The sequence below is a fragment of the Apium graveolens genome, chromosome 8 (genome assembly GCF_009905375.1).
Source record: "Apium graveolens cultivar Ventura chromosome 8, ASM990537v1, whole genome shotgun sequence".
Classification (NCBI taxonomy): Eukaryota; Viridiplantae; Streptophyta; class Magnoliopsida; order Apiales; family Apiaceae; genus Apium; species Apium graveolens.
The window spans coordinates 164,773,183-164,796,131 of record NC_133654.1 but is presented as its reverse complement, the minus strand read 5'-3'; positions in this window follow the sequence as shown (position 1 = coordinate 164,796,131).

The following is a 22,949-nucleotide window of genomic DNA, read 5'->3' as shown; positions in this document are numbered from 1 at the left end:
TAATGAGGTATTCCTACAGGATTTGGGTTCCGAATGTTCAAGAACTTAAAGACGATATTTTGGATGAAAGCCATAGTTCAAGGTATTCCATTCACCCGGGAAGCACCAAGATGTATAGGGATTTGAAGGAGTATTACTGGTGGCCCAACATGAAGAGGGACGTAGCAGAATGGGTAAGCAAATGTTTGACTTGCCAAAGAGTAAAGGTAGAGCACCAGAGACCCAATGGACTTTTACGACCCCTGGAGATTCTCGAATAGAAATGGGAACAGATACCCATGGATTTTGTTGTCGGCTTACCATAGACGAAAGCCAATCATGATGCTATATGGGTAATTATAGACCGACTGACAAAGTCAGCTCATTTCATTCCTATCAATGAGAGATACACGGTCGATAGACCGGTGGACATTTACCTTAAGGAAATAGTGACGCGAAATGGAGTCCCAGCGTCCATTGTCTCAGACCGAGACCCCAGGTTCAACTCCAGATTTTGGAGGAGCTTTCAAGAATGTGCGGGGACCAAATTAAACATGAGTACCGCTTACCATCCCTAAATGGATGGGCAAAGTGAAAGGACCATCCAGACACTAGAGGATATGTTGAGAGTCTGTGTAATAGACTTTAAAGGAAGTTGGGATGATCACTTACCGTTGATCAAGTTTTCTTATAACAATAGCTTTCATGTCAGCATCGAAATGCCGCCTTATGAGGCCCTATACGGAAGAAGGTGTCGATCTCCCTTATACTGGGATGAAGTAGGAGAACGGAAGATGCTCGGACCCGAAGTGGTCCAAAGGACCAAAGACATAGTGGATCTCATTAGAGGACGGCTGGTAGCAGCCCAAGACAGACAGAAGAAATATGCAGACCTAGCCCGAAAGGACAAGGAGTATGAAGTAGGGGACTTAGTACTACTAAAAGTATCCCCTTGGAAGGGATTAATGAGGTTCAGAAAGAAAGGAAAACTAAGCCCAAGATACATTGGACCTTTTGAGATACTAAGACGGATTGGGAAGTTAGCTTACGAGCTAGCCTTACCCCCGAACCTACAACAAGTTCATAATGTGTTCCATGTGTCAATACTAAGGAAGTATCATTGGGATGCCAGACACATAGTGGAGTACGAGCAGGTGGATATGCAACCAGATCTGACTTACGTAGAGAAATCAGTAAAGATTATGGATAAGAAGGAGCAGGTGCTTCGGAACAAAGTGATCAAGCTAGTTAGAGTGCTATGGCAGAATCATAATGTGGAAGAATCAACTTGGGAACTAGAGAGCCCCCACTAGGTGTGGGGGAATGCCGTGCCTTTTCACAACCTTGTACTATTATTAGTTCGCTAAAACAACTATTCGCTAAGCTACTACTACTATTCTTTCATTAGCGCAATGCTAGAAAAGTACCCCCATTTGTTTTCTATTTGATTCCGGGACGGAATCCTTTTAAGGAGGGGAGACTGTAATAACCCCAAAATTTTGGACTTTTTGTAACCCTTATGAATAGTGAATTTGCTGATTATGCTGAATAAGAAAACTTTTCATGCCACACTTTGTAGAGGTTCTTTTATTGTTATTCTGAGATCTTATTAGTACTCTATATGGTATATAAGTGTATGTAAAGATCGTCAGAATCCAAATACGAACACTTTGATTTTTCCCGAAAACCCACCAGATAAAGAAAGAATTAAGTATAAGGTAACATGATTAAAAGGATTTTAATTCAAGGATTATAAGAGAGGATCATAAAAGGAATATAAAATATTGAGAAAGGTTTAAGGGAACCTAAGTAATGAGATCCCGGGGGTGATCCCTCAAACGATAAACGAGAACGAAAGTTAAGCGAACCGTATCACAGATCAGCGATCATTAGCCAAGTAATTAGGAGTTAATCAAAGAGGTTAATGTATGATGATGTCATCACACCAACAAGAAGAAGACAAGTGTGGGAAGATGATATAACTGGATGACATAAGCATGACCAAATGGGAAGGATTTGTTGGTTGATTATAAGCCACACAATTTTTACCATGGTAACAATTTAATTAAACAAACAGAAAGGAAGCAACCAAGCCAAAAACAATTCATAACACAAAAAACACAAGTTGACTTTCATTTCCAAGCAAAGAAGCTCTCGTCCCTTCTTCTTTTTTAAAGAAAAGAAAATCCAAATTCAAGTTCCAATCTTTGATAATTAGTGAGGTAATTATCCAAGGTTCCTTGTACATAGATATAGATATCCTATGAATCTAAGCTTCCATTTCCTTCACAATCTCTTCCAATAATTCATGGAAGAAGAGAGTGAATAGTGTTTTCAAGAACTTGAAATTTTGATCTTGTGTTTCTGTTTAGATAAAGCTTTACTAAGGATTTCCAAGGGTTGTTTCAAGCTCCTTAGTTACTTTTACTCACCAAGGAAGGTATAATCTCATACCCTAGCCCTACTTTTGTATATTTAGAGTTTTTATGATTGATATGGTTCATGATAAGCATGATTCTTATATACTTAGAGTGTGGTTGGATTTGTAATAAGTTTGAAGTTGTAAATCTTGATTATTGGTTAATGAACTTAAGTATAGCTTTTAGTTCATGATCGAGAGTAGTATAAATTGGAAATCTTGAGATGTTGGGGCTGTTGTAGTAAATTATGGATGGAATTTGGTTGTAGTAATGATTGTGGGTTGATTGTGGATTTATTTGGAGTGGTATAAATTTGGTAATCGCGTAAACATAGCCGTCGTAATGCCCGATTTACCTTAGACTGCTTTTGTTCTTAACATCAGGACCCATGAACTCACTTTTAGGTTTTTACCATTGCCATGATTAGATAGTTCATGTTACGAGCTTCGTTTTGATATGTGGTTCGCTTGAATCCGATGTACGGTTTATGAGAAACGGCCGTTTTAAGTAACGGCGTTTCGCGAACGAACCATTATCCCCTTGCCTTACTTTGAAACCTTGGTTAAGGCCCTTAAATGACTAATTAGGGTATGAAACAATTATGTAAAATGTATTAGGAAGTTGATAGGGTACTCGCGAAAGAATCGCCTTAAAATTCTTAATGGTTAATTTATTAAAAATGGTGGAGCCGAGGGTACTCGAGCGACTTAAGTGAATCGTTAAGCGCAAAAGCGAACGTTAGGGTTTAATTGGTTAAAGTATAGATTCTTAAGCGACTTTGGTTTAATTCCAACTTATATGTTGTTTATAGGTTACCAGACTCGTCCTAAGCCTTTTATCACCCCCAGTCGCTCAGGAAAGTTTTCTACCCGTTATACTGTTGTTGTGATGTATATATGTATATGCATTATCTTGTGATAGATGCATGATTGTTATTAGCAAATCGTGCGATATATTGGAGCATGCTGATATGGTATATATGCATGTCTGTTTCATAATCTTGATATCTAATTGTTGATTCAAATGCTTATAAACTGCATAATACCTATGCTAGAGATAATCAGTAGTTGCGTATACCCTTAGTATAGGGGACCCAAAGGTGAACATTTTCTAAACCGAGAGTCGATGCTCCCGAGTATAATATATATATTTTTATATATATATATATACAGATATAGTTTTCAAAACTATTAATCGAATAAGGTTTATTCGATAACTTTATTTTACTTAATGAATATTATTTTGAATATTCATTCGAGGACTTATGACTCTGCTTATTTTACTTAATGAATATTATTTTGAATATTCATTCGAGGACTTATGACTCTGCTTATTTTATTAAATAATATTCTTTATTTTATTAAAGAATAATGTTTCGATAATCAAACTTATTTTTGATTATTCAAATAAAGATCGTACTTTCGTATAAGTATATCTTTGGTTATTCAATATTCATTTCAAGTATGAGTTTTAAAACTTCTACTTCAATTATTTTTATAAAGATTATTCTTTATGGGAATATTATTTACATAATAATATTCAGATATTTTCTAATATATTGGGACTGATTTATTTTATTAAATCAGCATTACTCCAAATATTCTTAAAAATGTTTTCGAGTCTTCAAAATGATTTTTAAAAGTTAGGGCGGATCCCAAAACTCATTTTTATATTTAAGATCCTCCTTTCGAAGGGGATTTAAATACTCGCTCAAAACCTGAGGGATCCGGCTCTGTGGTGTATTTTACATTCGCAACGAGGTTGATGTTTTGAGAAAACAGTTTGATTACTTGCCAATGTTCGGGAAGTAAGCCCATCTAATTGAGTCGGCATAAACGATAGGCCGGGGTACGGTCCATCAAAGTGTAAGTGGCTAGGTGGAAGTCCATCAACGCGTAAGAGGCCGGGTGGCGGTCCAACACAAGGTCCTAATGCGGCCAGGGTGATGACCGGTGGGGGATTCATCCATCTACTAGTAGAAAAGGTTACTTATTGGTATCTTTGCCTGATCAACAAAATATCGGGTTTATGCCAAACAAATTTTCTTTCCAAAACTCATTGGATATTGCAACTCTGTTCATACTTTACATGACAGAGGTTTTCAGGAAATGTATGAGAGATATATGGATATATATATATATCGGGACTTAATGAAGTATATCGTAACTTCATTTCATTCAATAATATTTCAAAGATCGAATCTATGCAAGTCTTATGTGGTAGTCCCACCTATGTGATGAACTTCAAAAACTTATTATACTTGGAACGGTGATAGTTCAAGTAGTTTTACAGAAAGATATAAGTATAGTGAAGTAATTGGTAACTTCATCTTCCTTTAAGCTTATATCCAGTAAGTAATTACCTTACACTTGATAAAGGTTTCTAGTAAGTTATCCATTTAGATACTTGCATTATTGTTTACAATATATATTATCTTGTGAGCTGTAATGCTCACTCTTGCTTCTTTTCTTCATCATACAACAACATTTAGGAAAGATGGTCAGACTCAAACAGATCCAGCGCAAGCGTGTGGGAAGCATCTCGCGTCTTCCCGTTGATATCGTAGCTGCTATAGCTGCAGAGGTAGATCTATTGTAGATCAGGCATTCTATTTTTGGGAATCAATTATGTATAATTATAACTTATGGCAAATAATGGCAATTAACTGTAAACTTATCAAGTAATCATTGTGGGTTGTAATAACTTTTAAATTATGGATTCAAGGACTTGTACTTATTTCAATTTCATCTCTGAGACTATAACGTGTTATGGTGTGTGTTAGTGTGGGGTCACAATATGAGGTTATTTAATTAATTAAATTAAGTGATATTGTGGAAAGAAAGACCGTGACGACCCAGATCCCCGACCCCGGATCTGGGGGTGTTACATTCAGCATCAGCTTCTATCTCCAGAATACCTTGGTCTTCATCATCATTTATGACTTGTAAAGATTGTTGCATTGTTGTTGTCACATTCAGTTCTTTAACTCTTCTTTCATTTCTCTTACTCTCTCCTCCTTGTCTAGATTGAGATCTAATGATTGCTTTTGATGAACAACTAACTCCAACTAGCTCTTCACCTCTTCTCCTTTCACTATCCTTCTGCCCCCCTTATTACCTCCATCAAGATTTTCATCATCAGTATTTATCAAGTCAGCTGCCTGCATTTTGATTTAACAATTTTCTCTCCGTTTTTGGCATCATCACCAAGAAGTAGAGAAATAATCAGCTCCACTAAATTTTGTACCTCTGTAAGTTCATCAGACATCTGAGCTTGCTTAGCTTCCAATCTAGCTTGATTGGTTTCAATTGCAGTTTATCCGGCAACTATTGTGCAATTTGTTTCTAAATTTCCTGATGAGTAGTCAGCCTAGAAGAAATTAATGAATCTTTGATCTGATTGATTTGAGAAGTAGTTGCTTTCTGAGCTGTATGTAAGGATCTGATAACTGAAGTTGATGCTTTTAGATGATTCAGCATATCAGGATTCTTAATCTTCTGCTCTGCTATTTCCAGATGTGCAACAACTTTTGTTATGGAAATATGATATGTATCATCTTTCCATTTAGCATTCCAGAGATTATCAAAATAATCCTGTTTTTTCTCAGCATCAATCTCTTTCATTTTCTGTTGTATCATATGTAAAGGCATATCTTCAGGGAAGAAAAGATCATCCTCAGGATCTATAAGAACATTTGAAACATTAGCTTTTTCACCATCATTAGATTCTTCAATAGTAACTGGATTTTGTACAATTTGTTGAACTTCATTACCAACTTCAGAATGTAGGATAAAATTAGAAATTGGTGCAGTATGTGATCCAACAGCTTCAGAAGCTTCCACATCATCAGCAGTTAACTCCACATCTTCAAGAATTGTAGATAAATGAACTGGAGCTTCAAAATTTACTTCCAGAACCTCAGTTCCTGTCGAATGCTGTGGTGACCCTGAAATGGATGAAACTTTATGAATGGACTGTTGTGCTACTTCATCTTCAGCAACAACAGGGATTTCTTCAGGTGATGGAATATGAGAGTAAATGGACTATTTTTTAGAAACAATAGGGATTTTTATGCCGCCCTCCAAACCCGAGTCAGAAGTTTGGGGCTCACAACACACACATACAATATATAAACATGTATATAATATATTATATACATTGACCCTTCTTTATACAACCGCAGATTATAAAAGGTTAAAGTATGCAAACAAGCCACAACCTTAACTTCTATTACATCATACCAAATCCCATCTAGTTCAACTTACAACTGATAATGAAATCATTCTTACAATTTTGCATAACTCAACTACAATATAAAGCTCTTGCTAGCTCGATCCAACTTAACCTGGAAGCTTGCACACTAGACTGAGAATCCTTGTCATCAACAATTTCCTTTTTAACTGTAGAATATCATAAACAGATTTGCAAGAGTAAGATAACTAGCTCAGCAAGTCATAATAACAATAACTGAGGTTAAACAATTATCAATTGGAATGATTTATAGGAATCAATTTTCTTGATAAGCAATGATTATAATTGAATATTCACTTTCATTTAAAGACCAAGGTTATGCTGCTGATCAGTCACGCACTAACCCCGAGCAAGGCACACGGCTCTGCTCTCTATACTAGATCCAAGGCATACATTGGCCTAATATCACCATGAATCTGGTCTGACCACGAATCTGGTCTTACCACGAATCTGGTTCACATTTATTAAACCATCCAATTCTAAAATAATTCAATATGATAAATATTGTACTTCAATAAAACAGAATCATAATTATCATTGATAAAGCATTTACCTTGAAGCATGAAACAATTTATAAGTATTTCCAGGGTATATCAGGGTATGTACAAAGAATGACTTTCAAACCCGGAGAAGAATAAATGAACAATAGTTTCATGGTTGTATAAGGTTTAGTTCTTTGATGTTTTAGGGTGTTGTAAAATATATAATTCTCCGTATGTTCAAGAAATTTCGTTCTAGTGTTTCGTGTATAGTGTATATGTATTTATGGAGTAGTATTGTATTTTTATGGTTTAATCTCTGGGAAATCAATAATCGAGGGTTTACAAGAATAAGGCTTACAGCTCGAAGATCAAATGATGTGATCAGGGTTCAAGGTTAAATGATTCAAATCACTTACAATATAAAACAGAATTATTTTGAAGACTAGCAACATATTATGAGAAAGTTCAGAAATATTTGCAATATATCTTAAGAAAGGTTCAGAATTACCTGCCTTATCACAGATGATTTCCAACCTTACTTTTACTCATTTAACAGTTCTACTCATCAATCACTTTTCTTCTTATTCTATGTCTTGCTACTATTCATCGATCACTTGCTTTCTTTTTCTACACTTCAGTTCTATTTATTGATCATTGGCTTTCTTTTATATGCCTCGCTTACTCTGCTAGGCATCATAAATATCTATCAATATTCAATCTCATATTATTCCAATTGTCACATATATGTCATAAGCTTTTATCTACCCTTCGTTTTACCCAAATCTAATTTACGGATTGAAAGTTACAACAAAAACCATCAAATAATAACCACATAGGCATATAACACATTAATCAGATAGCACGTAGCACATAGCACGCAAGATATTCGATCAAAATAATTTTTCAAAGAAGATTCAGGGTTAATATGATCTTCCAGGTATTTAGTATAATTTTTTGAACATTTTTCGGAATTAAAACGGGTCTTCGAATCATTTTATAATTAAATAATAGGGTTCGAACGCCCAAATCTGAATTTAAAATCATTTAATACTAATTATCTAGCCTTAAAGATAATTTAAAAATAATATTTTAAATCTCGAAACTATTTTTCGAAATTTTTAAATCAAAATAAATAATTAAATCTAATTAAATAATCAATTAAATTTAATTAATAACTAATTAAATTAATTAATCAATTAACATTTAAATTAAATTACTAATTAAATAATTAATATAAATTAAAATTAATTAATTAAATAATCTGGATTTATTTTTGAATTAATTTTTTTTCTTCAGAATAATAATTAATGAATTTTGGAATTTTAAATAATTAAAAATGATTTTTTGAAAATAAATTAAACAGAAATATGATTTTTGAAAATAATTAAAACCGAAATCCACTTTTTACGATTTTTGGAAACTTCAGGGACCGAAATGCAAGACTTTGCAAATCAGGGGGATCAAAATGTAATTTGACCACTCCTTCCCCATCTTCTTCACTACGCCGGCCGGAACTCCATGGCCGCCGCCAAGGATCTTTTCCGGCAGCCCCAAATCGTGCCCAGAAAATCACCATAATGTGCAGATTTATAGATATAACTACCAGGAACACAATTATATAATTCATATCGTGTACAAATCGAATAAATAACTGGAATTTCCGCCGCCGGTTCGAACTTTCTTCTCCGACGAGCCTCTTCCAAGAACGCTCTGTTAATCTAACATATACCATTCGATTGGTTTTTAAACGATCTACAATATGGTGTAATCAATTTACAACAATAACCCCTAACGATTAAATACCCAATTTTCAATTAAGAACATTCAAACACATAAACCCTAATTTCATTAATCCGAGTTCGACTACTTGCACGCCCAAATCGGAGTTCGATAACGCCTTCGAATCCTCGTTTGATTATGAAGAAGGCGATGAATTTTAATGTTTTTCTCTGGAAATTATATAGTCTTACTGTTTGTAAATGATTATTTGTACAAAATACAATATTGTATTGGCTATATATATTTATGGAATATTAATACGTATTGGATCAAAAAATAAGTTACTTAGCCGCTAAGTAACTGCAAAAACGATCCGATTGGATAATGTTTTGGATAACTATCAACCTGTTTTGGATAATTATCAAAACTTTTGGATAACTATTAAAACTTTTGGATAATTATCAAGACTGGGCGTCTTATAAAACATTTTATACGAAAATAATGTTATTGAAATGATTATCGTATCGAAAATTTTGTGCCGGGACGCGCACGGGTCAAACCGTATTCCAGATTGAAAAAGTCAAAACACAAAAAATGTTCGGAATAATCAGATTAGGTTAGGAAGGAGTTTTCCGAAGAGTTTCGGGTTGTAAAAACGCAAAAACGGTTGAAGTTGAATGATTCCCGGATTTATAAAATAGTTTTGTAATTATTCAGAAAATAATTAATAAATTCATAAACTAATATAAAATCATATAACTGTCCAAAAATTATTAAAAAAATACCATAATTGTCTATATTTTATTCTGGACATAATAAAATTAACATACTTATACTTTACCACATATCCACGCCAATCATCATATAATTCACCAAAAATCACATAACAATTATTTATTGATAAAAATAATTACACGCTATGTCCCGGATATTACACCCTTCCCCCATTAAAATGATTCTGTCCTCAGAATCACACTAAGGATCAAACAATGATACATTCAAGTATCTCATTTCCATTTTCTCAGGTTGATCCCTCAACCTTACAACTTTTCATAAATTTTTAACTCGCAAGATCAATCATTACTCAATAGCCTCTTGCTAACATCCTATTATATTAGTTTCTCATATAACTCAACTCAAGTCTCCATTTTATATAAAAAATGGAGCTAAATTATTCTTCTTGAATATACACGTATAAACACCCTATGAACCTGCTATACATGTAGCGGTGAAGCCAACTCACTTACACTTATCCTGCCTATTTTATTGTTCCAAAAGGACCTGCATAATGCATATTAATTCTCTTTTCTTTCTAATTCTAGTAATTCGTGCTCATGAACGTTTGGAATAGTTACTGGTTGTTGAACCTCATTCCCACATGTTTCTTTGTTCAATTAACCTAGTTTGTAATCGCTTCCAATCGCATTCGAGGCTCTTTAATCGTTCCCTTAATCTTCTTGTCCATCTACGAATGATCTACTGAAACCATAACATATTCAATTTCTAATGTTCTCGAAATTACTCCATAATTATGAATTAACAAGAAAATTTCGACTGGATACGATAGACGGACAAACTTATCGTCATACCTTAATTTCCTTGAATCACAATCGAGTATATTTGCCAGGAAAAAATCTCTTACTATTTAGAAGAAAATATACTAACCTGGAGGCATCACCCACATCTTCTAACCCATATTATCACTTATTTTTGTTCTAGGGAGTTCTCATACGAAACTGACTACAATGCTTTCCTTGACGTCTAGTCACATATAACGTTTATTCTTTCTTTATGCCATACTATCAGAAAGTCTTCTTTGACATCTATGACTTATATCATATTCTCAGAGTAACTTGAGTTCCTTGAGTTATCGATGTTTAGCCAAATTCCTATCTTTTAGTTCGGCCTTACTTAATGCCTGTTCATCTAGGAGTGGTATATACTATTCTGGTTCGACATAATTTATCGTATTCTGAAAACTTCTGTCAAATCTCAAATCAAATAATTTTGATCATTTACAATTAATCCCTGGATCTGATGATGTATCACAATTTCTTCAAGCAACAATAAACCCACTTATTGAATAAACTGCTTATTAATAAAAGAGAATGACTAGGTTTGGATAACCTATCAATAATGATTCAATTAACGCTTTCCTCACCTTTGGTTATCAGGTGACTTCACTACGACTTCTCTTGGCGAAATGTATCCATCTAGTCTTTGATGTTCCGCCTTAATTTTTTGGGTAGGTATAACATTTATTTATATGTTTCCCCCATTTTCTCTTTATGTCTGGTCACTGGATATTTTCTTTTAGCCCTTGGTTCTTAATCGTACTCTTGGGATGCATTCCCTATCTCAATTTACCAATATTTCATCAAATTCTTCACTTTACTTCTGCCCCATATAATACCCATATCTTACCGATATTATGGCATTTTATAAAGTTTCTTTATCATCCTTTTGATTCCACTTTCTTCCCTATTCAAGTTCTTAATTCTCATAGCTCATTATTTCTTCATAACATAAGTGATTCTTCCAATAGTACTATTCGGTTCTTCATCAAATAAATCATTCCCGTGGCTAACTCTGGATCGAAATCTTTCAATTCATATATGTTACTATCATTATTAATTTCTACCATATGTCGGATACTTGTATTCGTGAGTTTTCCAGTATTTTGGAGTAATTCTCACTACATCGTCGTTCTATATTCGTATACCTTCAAGTCCTTTAATAACACCTTATTACAGATGATAAAATCTATTTGATTGTCTAACAAAATCCATATTGGTATAGTTACTAATCCCTTCTTTATTCCACCTCCCTTCTTCTTTTCCTTCCTTCCTTCTATCTTGAATCTTTAGTTCTTGAAAACATTCTTTTCACTTGTCTATACAAATAACTTTTTATTTCTCTTGTCTATTACAAAGGGCATATTCACCCAAATAAAGCCTCACACACTTGCAGTAATTTCTGAATTCTACCGGTGTCCTTACTTTCTCCAAATTCCTCATTGCTTTGATTTCAGATTTGAGAATCACATCAAAATTTGACTTAATCTAATTAAAATCGATTCCCATCTAACTGACCATTAATTGGTAAAACTAACCAATTAATTCACTTAATTGATCAATTGCACCAAGTGATGACTAGCTAAATGAAATCAAAAACCAATTATATAAAGCCGGATTGGCTGTAACAACCTCTTTCAAGAACCGAGATCACACTTATTTGGAGTATCAATAGGAATATCAATAACACACAGAAGTATACTTTCTATCTTTAAAAGTAGGGTATTTTCCGAAAATGTAAGCAGCATCTCCTTTATATTATTGACTACCACTCGGATTTAAGCCGACACCAACAATCAATCAAACAACCAACAATCAATCCACAAGTGTACCAATCAACTGCCACCTTCTAAACTCACCATTTCACCATCACATATAATACTAACCAGTACAACCCATATTTTTAGTTCAACTTAAGATTATGGCGAACAATTCTTATTATACTATACCTTTTCTCATATCTTCTAATTATAACATAATATCATTAATGAGTACAATTACAAATTATTTTATAATTTTTCTAGTTTATGTTTCAGTTCAAGCTCTCTAATTAACAATTCATCTATTCTTGACAATATACACTTGTTCTTATTAGTTAACTTGTTCAACTTCTGATAACCAACACATGGTCTCAACCAATACTACCATAAACTTGTGAAAGAATTCAATTGGTTTTAAAGCATCACTTCTAATAAAAATTGTTGCAGTTAAACCAACATATCTTCATCTCCACTTATGTCTTTCTATACTAAACCTTCTTCGTTGGCTCAGTTATAAGCATCAAATTTACTATAACTCACTTACTTGAGTGTGAAAGCCCAGCCATTCCTTGAAGAACACACTTAAAGTTTATTCGTAACTAGCATTTCTTCAATCTTGAAACTTTATGACAAGTATCTCCCACATGATTGAGGCATGCTTCATCTTCACAATGTATTAATCGATTATCTGGTTATTATTAATAATTTCTTCATTCGCTTCCGCTGTCCAATCAATCATTTGCCTTATCCGATATACGCAGCTTTACTTTCTTATTTCTCTAGTTAATTACCTCATATGGCTTGCTAACTACTTCAATTCACGCCAAAATCTCAGACTTGAAATGTATCATGTATACAGATTTCCGCTTCTGATTTGATATTGTCGTGACAACCACGTTATTGGCATAATGATTCTTCTTTGCACATATATGTCCACCATTTATTGGCTTGCAATTATTCATACTCATCATGCAACTTCATCTTCTATACGGGTTCATTTCACTTCCTTTTAAAACATTCAAAAAATAGACCTTACACAAGAAGGGAATTTGTGTATATAATTCTGATTGGAAACCTTTTATAAAGAATAACAATGCAAGGAAACAATCAAAATGATTCATAAATCAATAAATCATAATTGAAGAAGAAAGAATGAATGATGATTTAGATATGAATGAGACAACCATATTTGTACTCAAGATGGCCAGTCTTTCATACTATTGGCATACAACACATGATTAGGTGGCGTCCCACCAGACTCTTTGTTAAGGAGTCACACCATAACATTGCTTGTCTCAATCAGAAAATAAAACTTGAGGGAAAAATGATTTTGAAAGGAATACAACAATTTTCTTATCACTTCATAGAACTGGTCATGAAAGAAGTTTATACTTTATTCAAGATTCATAAGAATATATAGTATTATAGAAAAGAATGATATCATTGGTCGGCATCCACATTTCATCTGTTTACAGCTTCAACGCTTGTCCGATCAGTAGATCCCATTTCGAGTCATATATTAACTTTAGAAAGTTCTCTGAAATGCCTTCTTAAATCGATCATTAGAATAAATTCTCATTTATTAGGTCTTGTATCTTTAGTGTCACGCTTCCATGTTCAATATTTTTATAATTCGACCCTATTTACACTTTTACAAGATTTACAAGCATAACTTCGAATTTCGCTTACGCTACTGATCATTCAACATATCGACTCCTTTTCTAATAACATTCTTCCTTTAGAAAAGTCTGGAAATTTTCTCAATCTTCTTTGATCATACTCGACTTCTTGTAAATCGACGTATTCTTTGAACTCTAATAGTCTCATAAATTGGATGAATAGTTTCTCTGTACATTGGTTCTGTCATTAAACTTATCAAACAAGATTTGCACTTTTCTGTTAGGGATAATCAAATCTTTTCCATAATAGGGGGTCCACTTAGCCTTCTAAATGAACCAAACTAACTTCTAGAACAAGTATTTCCTGGATAATCTGAATCTTATAACAAACAAGAAACTCAAGTAGTAGTTTGACAACCAAGTATTTAAAATTTGTTTTATTCAAAGGACTTTTAGAAAAAATTTGTTAAGAAAATCTCTTTTAAAACTGTTTAAAATCTTGAAAATCGTACACATGGTCATCATTACTATATGAGTTGGTTGTTGTCCTTCTCAACAACTACAAGGTATTAAATTAGGGAAACAATCATATACAAGCTCATTCATTTCCGTATATCCTCTACCCCTCATTGGGTACATTTTGCCTTCATTGGTCGACAAAAATTCCAGTTACCGTTGCATATTATCTTATTCGTAACTTCACTTCTAGTCTTCCATACCGGTAACACTCCCATCATCTTCTCTTATGATTCCTAAGTATAACAAGTCTATCCAGTAATCATTAAATATATTTTATAAAACAGGGTCGACTAATATCACATCACATTACTACTATACGTATCATATTTGGTCATAACATCATCATCTAATTCCAAGAAAACTCTCGATTTCCAATATTCTCAAACTCCTTTAAAATCCATCTAGCTCACTCCACAAGATAATCATGGGTGGCATACTTACTAGTAGCTCCATATAACCTGGTAGCAACTATTCTCCGGAACACACGAATCCTCTCTAAGTTTCTTCTCACTTTTCTTAATATCTCGTATACTCACCATATGTTGTAGCTCTCGAATCCATCCTCATAGGTCTTGTTACTTCATAAGACGGGTTTTAAACTGATGGTATAGAATAAGGTGTAGGGTAGACAAAAAAGATACGCTTACTGCTGAATATCTGGTAGAACCAGAATCAGCATGTGGGGGATCCTCGAATAGGTAGTCTCACATCAGGAGATGAGATAATATCTTGAAAAGGTACAACCATCGTAACAGGAGGTAATATGGCTAACACCGGTGGAAGAGCAGGGCGTGAATCAGATGATGGTCCTCCGATTAAAGGCTCCAAATGATCAGACGATCCTGGGAAAAAAGAATCTACTATCGCTGCTATCTGAAAATCGCGTCGCTAGATAAGAATCTTGAATCTCATAACAAATCATGCCAAAACCTATTATACAGTCGCACCCAACCTCTCAACGTCCTATCTTTCTATTTCTTAATCCCAATCCTAACCCTCTATCCATTCCCGACAATCTAGGCTTGTTTCAGTGACTTATAAACTGTAGCTCTGATACCAAACATGTGACGCCCTCCAACCCCGGGTCAGAAGTTTGGGGCTCACAACACACACACACACATAATATATAAACCTGTATATAAAGTATTGTATGCATTGACCCTTATTTACACAACCGCGGATCGCAACAAGTTAGAGTATGAAAACAAGCCACAACCTTAACTTTTATTACATCGTACCAAATCCCATCTAGTTCAACTTACAACTGATAATGAAATCATTCTTACAATTTTGCATAACTAAACTACAATATAAGGCTCCTGCTAGCTCAATCCAACTTAACCTGAAATCCTAGCTCGCACACTAGACTGGGAATCCTTGTTATCAACAATTTCCTTTTTAACTATACAATATCATAAACAGATTTGCAAGAGTGAGCTAACTAGCTCAGCAAGTCATAATAGCAATAACTGAGGTTAAACAATTATCAATTGGAATGATTCATAGGAATCAAATTTCTTGATAAGCAATGATTAGAAATAGATATTCACTTTCATTTTAAAAACCAAGGTTAGGACGCTGATCAGTCACGCACTAACCCCGAGCAAGGCACACAACTCTACTCTCTATACTGGATCCAAGGCACACATTGGCCTAATATCACCATGAATCTGGTCTGACCACGAATCTGGTCCACATTTATAAAACCATCCAATTTTAAAATGATTCAATATGATAAACATTGTACTTCAATAAAACATATCATAATTATCATTGATAAGGAATTTACCTTGAAGCATGAAACAATTTATAAGTATTTCCAGGGTATATCAGGGTATGCACAAAGAATGGCTTTCAAACCCAGAGAAGAATAAATGAACAATAGTTTCATGGTTATATAAGGTTTAGTTCTTTGATGTTACAGGGTGTTGTAGAATATATAAGTCTTCGTATGTTCAAGAAATTTTGTTATAGTGTTTGGTGTATAATGTATATGTATTTGTGGAGTAGTATTTTATTTATAGGAAATCAACAATCGAGGGTTTACAAGAATAAGGCTTATATCTCGAAGATCAAATGATGTGATCAGGGTTCAAGGTTAAATGATTCAAAGCACTAATATTATAAAACATAATTATTTTGAAGACTAGAAAAATGTTACGAGAAAGTTCAGAAATATTTGCAATATTTCTTAAGAAAGATTCAGAAGTACTTGCCTTATCACAGATGATTTCCAACCTTACTTGTACTCTTCTAACAGTTCTACTCATCAATCACTTTTCTTCTTATTCCATGCCTTGCTTCTATTCATCGATCACTTGCTTTCTTTTTCTACACTTCAGTTCTATTTTTTTATCATTGGCTTTTTTTTCTATGCCTCGCTTACTCTGCTAGGCATCACAAATATCTATCAATATTCAATTTCATATTATTCTAATCGTTACATAGACGTCATAAGCTTTTATCCACACTTCCTTTACCCAAATCTGATTTACGGATTGAAAGTTATAGCAAAAACTATCAAATAATAATCACATAGGCATATAACACATTAATCAGATAGCACGTAGCACATAACACGCAAGATATTCGATCAAAATAATTTTTCAAGGAAGATTCGGGGTTAATATGATCTTCCAGGTATTTAATACGAATTTTTGAACATTTTTCGGAATTAAAACGGGTGTCTGTATAATTTAATAATTAAATAATAGGGTTCGAACACCCGAATCTAAATTTAAAAATCATTTAATACTAATTATCGAGCCTTAAAGAAAATTTAAAAATAATATTTTAAAGCTCGAAACTATTTTTCAGAATTTTTAAATCAAAATAAATAAATAAATCTAATTAAATAATCAATTAAAATTAATTAATAACTAATTAAATTAATTTATCAATTAAAATTTAAATTAATTAACTAATTAAATAATTAATTATCAAATAAAATTAATTAATTAAATAATTTGGATTTATTTTCGAATTAAAAATAATTTTCAGAAAAATAAATAATAAATTTTGGAATTTTAAATAATTAAAAACAATTTTCTGAAAATAAATTAAATAGAAATATGATTTTTGAAAATAATTAAAACAGAAATCCACTTTTTACGATATTTGGAAACTTCAGGGACCGAATTGCAAGACTTTGCAAATCAGGGGGATCAAAATGTAATTTGACCACTCCTCCCCCATCTTCTTCACTCTGCCGGCCGGAACTCCATGGCCGCCGCCATAGAACTTTCCGACGGCCCAAATTGTGCCCAAAAAATCACCATAATGTGCAGATTTATAGATATAGCTACCAGGAACACAATTATATAATTCATATCGTGTACAAATCGAATAAATAACCGAAATTTTAACCGGAATTTTCGCCGCCGGTTCGAACCTTCTTCTCCGACGAGCCTCTTCCAGGAACGCTCTGTTAATCTAACATATACCATTCGATTGGTTTTTAAACGATCTACAATATGGTGTAATCAATTTACAACAATAACCCCTAACGATGAAATACCCAATTTTCAATTAAGAACATTCAAACACATAAACCCTAATTTCATTAGTTCAAGAATTAAACTCAATTTTCTATATGTTATTAAACTCCAAATTCATCATATAATATATGAAAATGATGAGGAAGAAAAGATCTACAAGATTTAAGCATCAAATCACACAAACAACATCAACATCAAAAGTTCCTGTTTTAATCATTAAATAATTCAAATTAAAATAATTAAATAAGAAAATAACCTTGATCTCTGCACTAAAATGGATGATTGATTATGAAAGAGCTTTTCGAGAGTTTCGATTCGACTACTTGCACGCCCAAATCGGAGTTCGATAACGCCTTCGAATCCTCGTTTGATTATGAAGAACGCGATGAAGTTTAAGGTTTTTCTCTGGAAATTATCTAGTTTTACTGTTTGCATATGATTATCTGTACAAAATTTAACATTGTATTGGCTATTTAGATTTATGGAATATTAATACGTATTGGATCGTATTTGATCAAAAAATAAGTTACTTAGCTGCTAAGTAACTACAAAAATGATCCGATTGGATAATATTTTGGATAACTATCAACCTGTTTTGGATAATTATCATAACTTTTGGATAATTATTAAAACTTTTGGACAATTATCAAGACCGGGCTTCTTATAAAACACTTTATACGAAAATAATGTTATCGAAATGATTATCGTATCGAAAATTTTGCGCCGGGACGCGCACAGGTCAAACCGTATTCCAGATTGAAAAAGTCAAAACACGGAAAATGTCCTGAATAATCAGATTAGGTTAGGAAGGAGTTTTCCGAAGAGTTTCGGGTTGTAAAAACGCGAAAACGGTTGAAGTTGAACGATTTTCGGCTTTATGGAATAGTTTTGTAATTATTCAGAAAATAATTAATAAATTCATAAATCAATATAAAATCATATAACTGTCCAAACATTTCTAGAAAAATACCATAATTATCTATATTTTATTCTGGACATAATAAAATTAACATATTTATACTTTACCACATATAAACATCCACATATCCACACCAATCATCAGATAATTCACCAAAAATCACATAATAATTATTTTTGATAAAAATAATTACACGCTATGTCCCGGATATTATAATTGTCTCGTGTGGTGTAATAGTAGAATATATGGACTGGAAGAAATTATCAGTACTTAGACTTGCAGGGAGATTAACAACACTTGGTACATCAGAGTTTATTTGCCTCTCCTTCTACCTCTCCTTCTTCCAGGAAGGATCATGCCTCTCTTTAATTCTATTTTTCTCTCAATCTTTTCACACATCTCACAGAAAAAGCTCAGAAATATTGTCCTACAGAAATAAGAGGTGGCTAAAGAAGGGTGATCTATGGTCATACAACTAGAGGTAGTCCTTAAATAAGGTCTAGAAATAATCATACCAACATAATTAATATCATAAAAAATAAATGCTGAAAAGACCAAATTAGTATTTAGAATAAATGATGATAAAGTAATAACAATATTTATACTTTGTGAATTTAAAGTTACAATTAAGCCCACAGTTAATACTGTGGTTATGACAGCTGTTGTTCACCAATAATTGGAACCTCCATTTGAATTGGAGAGGATTTGATCAGGTTACTGTCATGCACCATGATCTTAAACCTTGTTCTTCTTGCAAAGAACTAACACTTGAATTTGTTTATCGAAAGCTTTCACAGAGTCTTCAGTAAAAAACTGATGAAACCTCTGTGTCTCTGTTAGTATCATTAAGATCTACCTCAACAAGTAGTCTCTAACCAACTTAATATTGTTTCTGAGTGGTGAGCATAATTCAAGAATTATGTCACTTGATTTTTGGAAACATTTGAGAATTGAATTGAAGTGTTTCAGCTGTAAGAAGAAATTTAAGATATAAGATATATGATATTGAGATTAAGTGTGAATAACTTTCTTGGTGAGAAAACGAAAGTTTCAGGAATTTGAATAGAACATAACACTCAAACATTATAATTCTTGTGAATTCAGATTTAAATCTTTCACAAATTTCTTCTGTTACATTAGTTATCTCTTGTAATGTGCTTAATCTGTACTGTAGTGAATATATGAACTTAAACAAAGATTAGTTTCTCACATGCACTATTAAAAAATATCTAAAATTAAGCATGCAATACTAATTTGAATATTAAGAGTCCTAATTATTCAAGTACAAACAAGACAGTAAACATTTATTCACTTAAAGAGTCAAAGAAGGCAAAAGATATTTTCACTAATATTTAAGAAGCAAAGTACAAGACTTAGATTTCTAAACATAAAAACCTAACACAATCTAACTACTCAGACTTCTTCTTCTTTTCATCTTCTAGCTTCTTCATCGCCCTACAATGGAAGATGCATGACATAGAACCTGCAAGAGAAATTATATTCTCTTGTAATGTCAACCATTTAAGGCGACGTTGTTCTTCCTCGAGGCGATGTTGCTCAACCTCCTCATCTCTTCTTATCTCCTCGAAGTGGAAGTCCATTCTGAAAAGATGAATTGAGAGAGTGTTGTCCCACTTAAGTCAATCAAAAATCGACTGTGGGAGTCCAGATGGAGGATAATCTTGGCCATTAAAGATTACCTTGAGATGAAAGGGATAAAATACAGCCTTCCATATTTAGGATTAAAAACTGGTCGATAAACTCCATGGGTAAGAGAATAGATAGTGGTCATAGATTCTGAGAATACCGAATGAAGTACTTTGAGTATAGTTGAAATTTGTGAATGAAAAGGCAGTGAGAAGTTTTTGGAGGTGGAGGGTTTGTATTTATAGAAGAGGAGATATAAACTGAAAAAACTCTTTGATTAACCATGTAATAATTAATCATAATACGTATACACGATTATGCGTATCTAGGTAAACCAAAAAGTAATCTCTCTCTTCAGATTCCTATTCCCAATGTCAGTAATCAAGTGTTATTAGATACTTACATCAATAGCTTTATCCATTCAAGCAATAAAAAGATATTCCACTAACTCACTGTTAACTAAAGATACCGCGTAACCATTTATTTCGAATAAATTCAAAATAAGCAATGAATTATAACAGTCAATCATGGTTTGACCATTATCAATATTTTAATTACGACTATCAAGTTTTATCAGTCAGCACTGGTTTGACCAATATCAGAATTTATAAACTACTAACAGGATCTATTAGTCAAAACAAGTTTAACTAATAACAGAACATATACGCATAATCAGTAGTTCTAACATGCAACTTTAAGATAGGATTCATAGAAGATAATTGCATATTATCATGGCATCAATATTTAGCATAATAATCAGTATCTAACAAGTACTGACACATAATAAGATACCATGCTTCAAATATCAGTAGTCTTAATTATCATATTTTGAGAATTGTCCTGATATCATTCCCAATTCATTTCCCAATCTTGTGAAATTAGCTTCTTATATCTGCTACTTGCTGATCTGTTATAACAAAGACCAATTCCACTGTACCTTCTTCCACATGTTCCCTTATGAAATGGTACCTAATGCTAATGTGTTTAGTCACTGAATGATGGACTGGATTTCTTGTCATTGCAATAGCACTTTGATTATCACAATATATATGAATAGCAGAATAATATAACCCATAATCCACTAACTGATTCTTCATCCATAGAAACTGAGCACAACAGCTTCCTGCAACAATATATTCTGCTTCTGCAGTTGATGTGGAAATTGACTTTTGTTTCTTGCTACACCAAGAAACCAATTTTCCACCAAGAAATTGGCAGCTTTCAAAAGTGCTTTTCCTGTCTATTTTGCATCCTGCAAAATCAGCATCTGAATATCCAATTAGCTTAAAATCTGAATCTATAGGATACCATAATCCCAGATTCATGGTGCCTTTGAGATACTTAAAAATTCTTTTCACAGCAAATATATGAGGTTCTCTAGGATCATCTTGGAACCTTGCACAGAGACAGGTAACATACATGATATCAGGTCTACTAGCAGTCATATATAGGAGTGAACCAATCATACCTCTATAGTTAGTTATATCTACTGAAGAACCAGTATTTAAATCAAACTTGGTTGCAGTGGCCATGGGAGTTGATGCAGTTGAGCAGTCTTGCATTCCAAATCTTTTGAGTAAATTCATGGTGTATTTGGATTGATTTATGAAGATCCCTTCATCATCCTGTTTAACTTGTAACCCCAGAAAGTAACTCAATTCTCCCATCATACTCATTTGATATGTGGACTTCATTAGCTTTGAAAATCTCTCACAGATTTTATCATTAGTAGATCCAAAAATGATATCATCAACATATATCTGTACTAATAATAATTCCTTACCATGGTATTTATTAAAGAGAGTTTTGTCAATTGTACCTCTTGTGAAACCAATTTCTAGCAGAAATAGAGCAAGTGTTTCATACCAGGCCCTTGGAGCTTTCTTCAGTCCATAGAGTGCTTTATCCAGTAAGTAGACATGATTTAGATATTTTGGATCAATGAACCCTGGAGGCTGTTCAACATAAACTTACTCTTCAAGTTCTCCATTTAGAAATGCACTTTTTATATCCATTTGGAACACCTTAAACTTCTTGTGAACAACATAGGCAAGAAAGATTCTAATTGCCTCTAGCCTTGCAACTGGAGCAAATGTCTCATAATCAATGCCTTCTTGTTGTGAATAACCCTTTGCAACTAGTATTACTTTATTCCTTGTGATAATGCCCTCACTGTCAGTTTTGTTTCTAAACACCCACTTTGTGCCAACTACAGACCTGTTCTTTGGTCTTGGCACAAGAGTCCGGACTTTGTTCCTTTCAAATTCATTAAGCTCCTCTTATATTGCTGTGACCCACTCAGCATCTTGCAGAGCTTCTTCAACCTTATTGGGTTCTGTTTGAGATAGAAAAGAATGGTAGAGACATTTATTTTGAGTGTCTTTTCTTGTTCTTATACGAATGTCAGGGTTTCCAATGATTAAGTCAGGTGTGTGTGACTTAGACCATTTTCTTGCAGATGGACGTTGACTCCTTGAAGACAAACCTCCCCCTTGATTTATGAACTATATATTATTTCTTTGATTAGTACCACTGTTATTTTTTGATGCTCCCCTGAATCAGT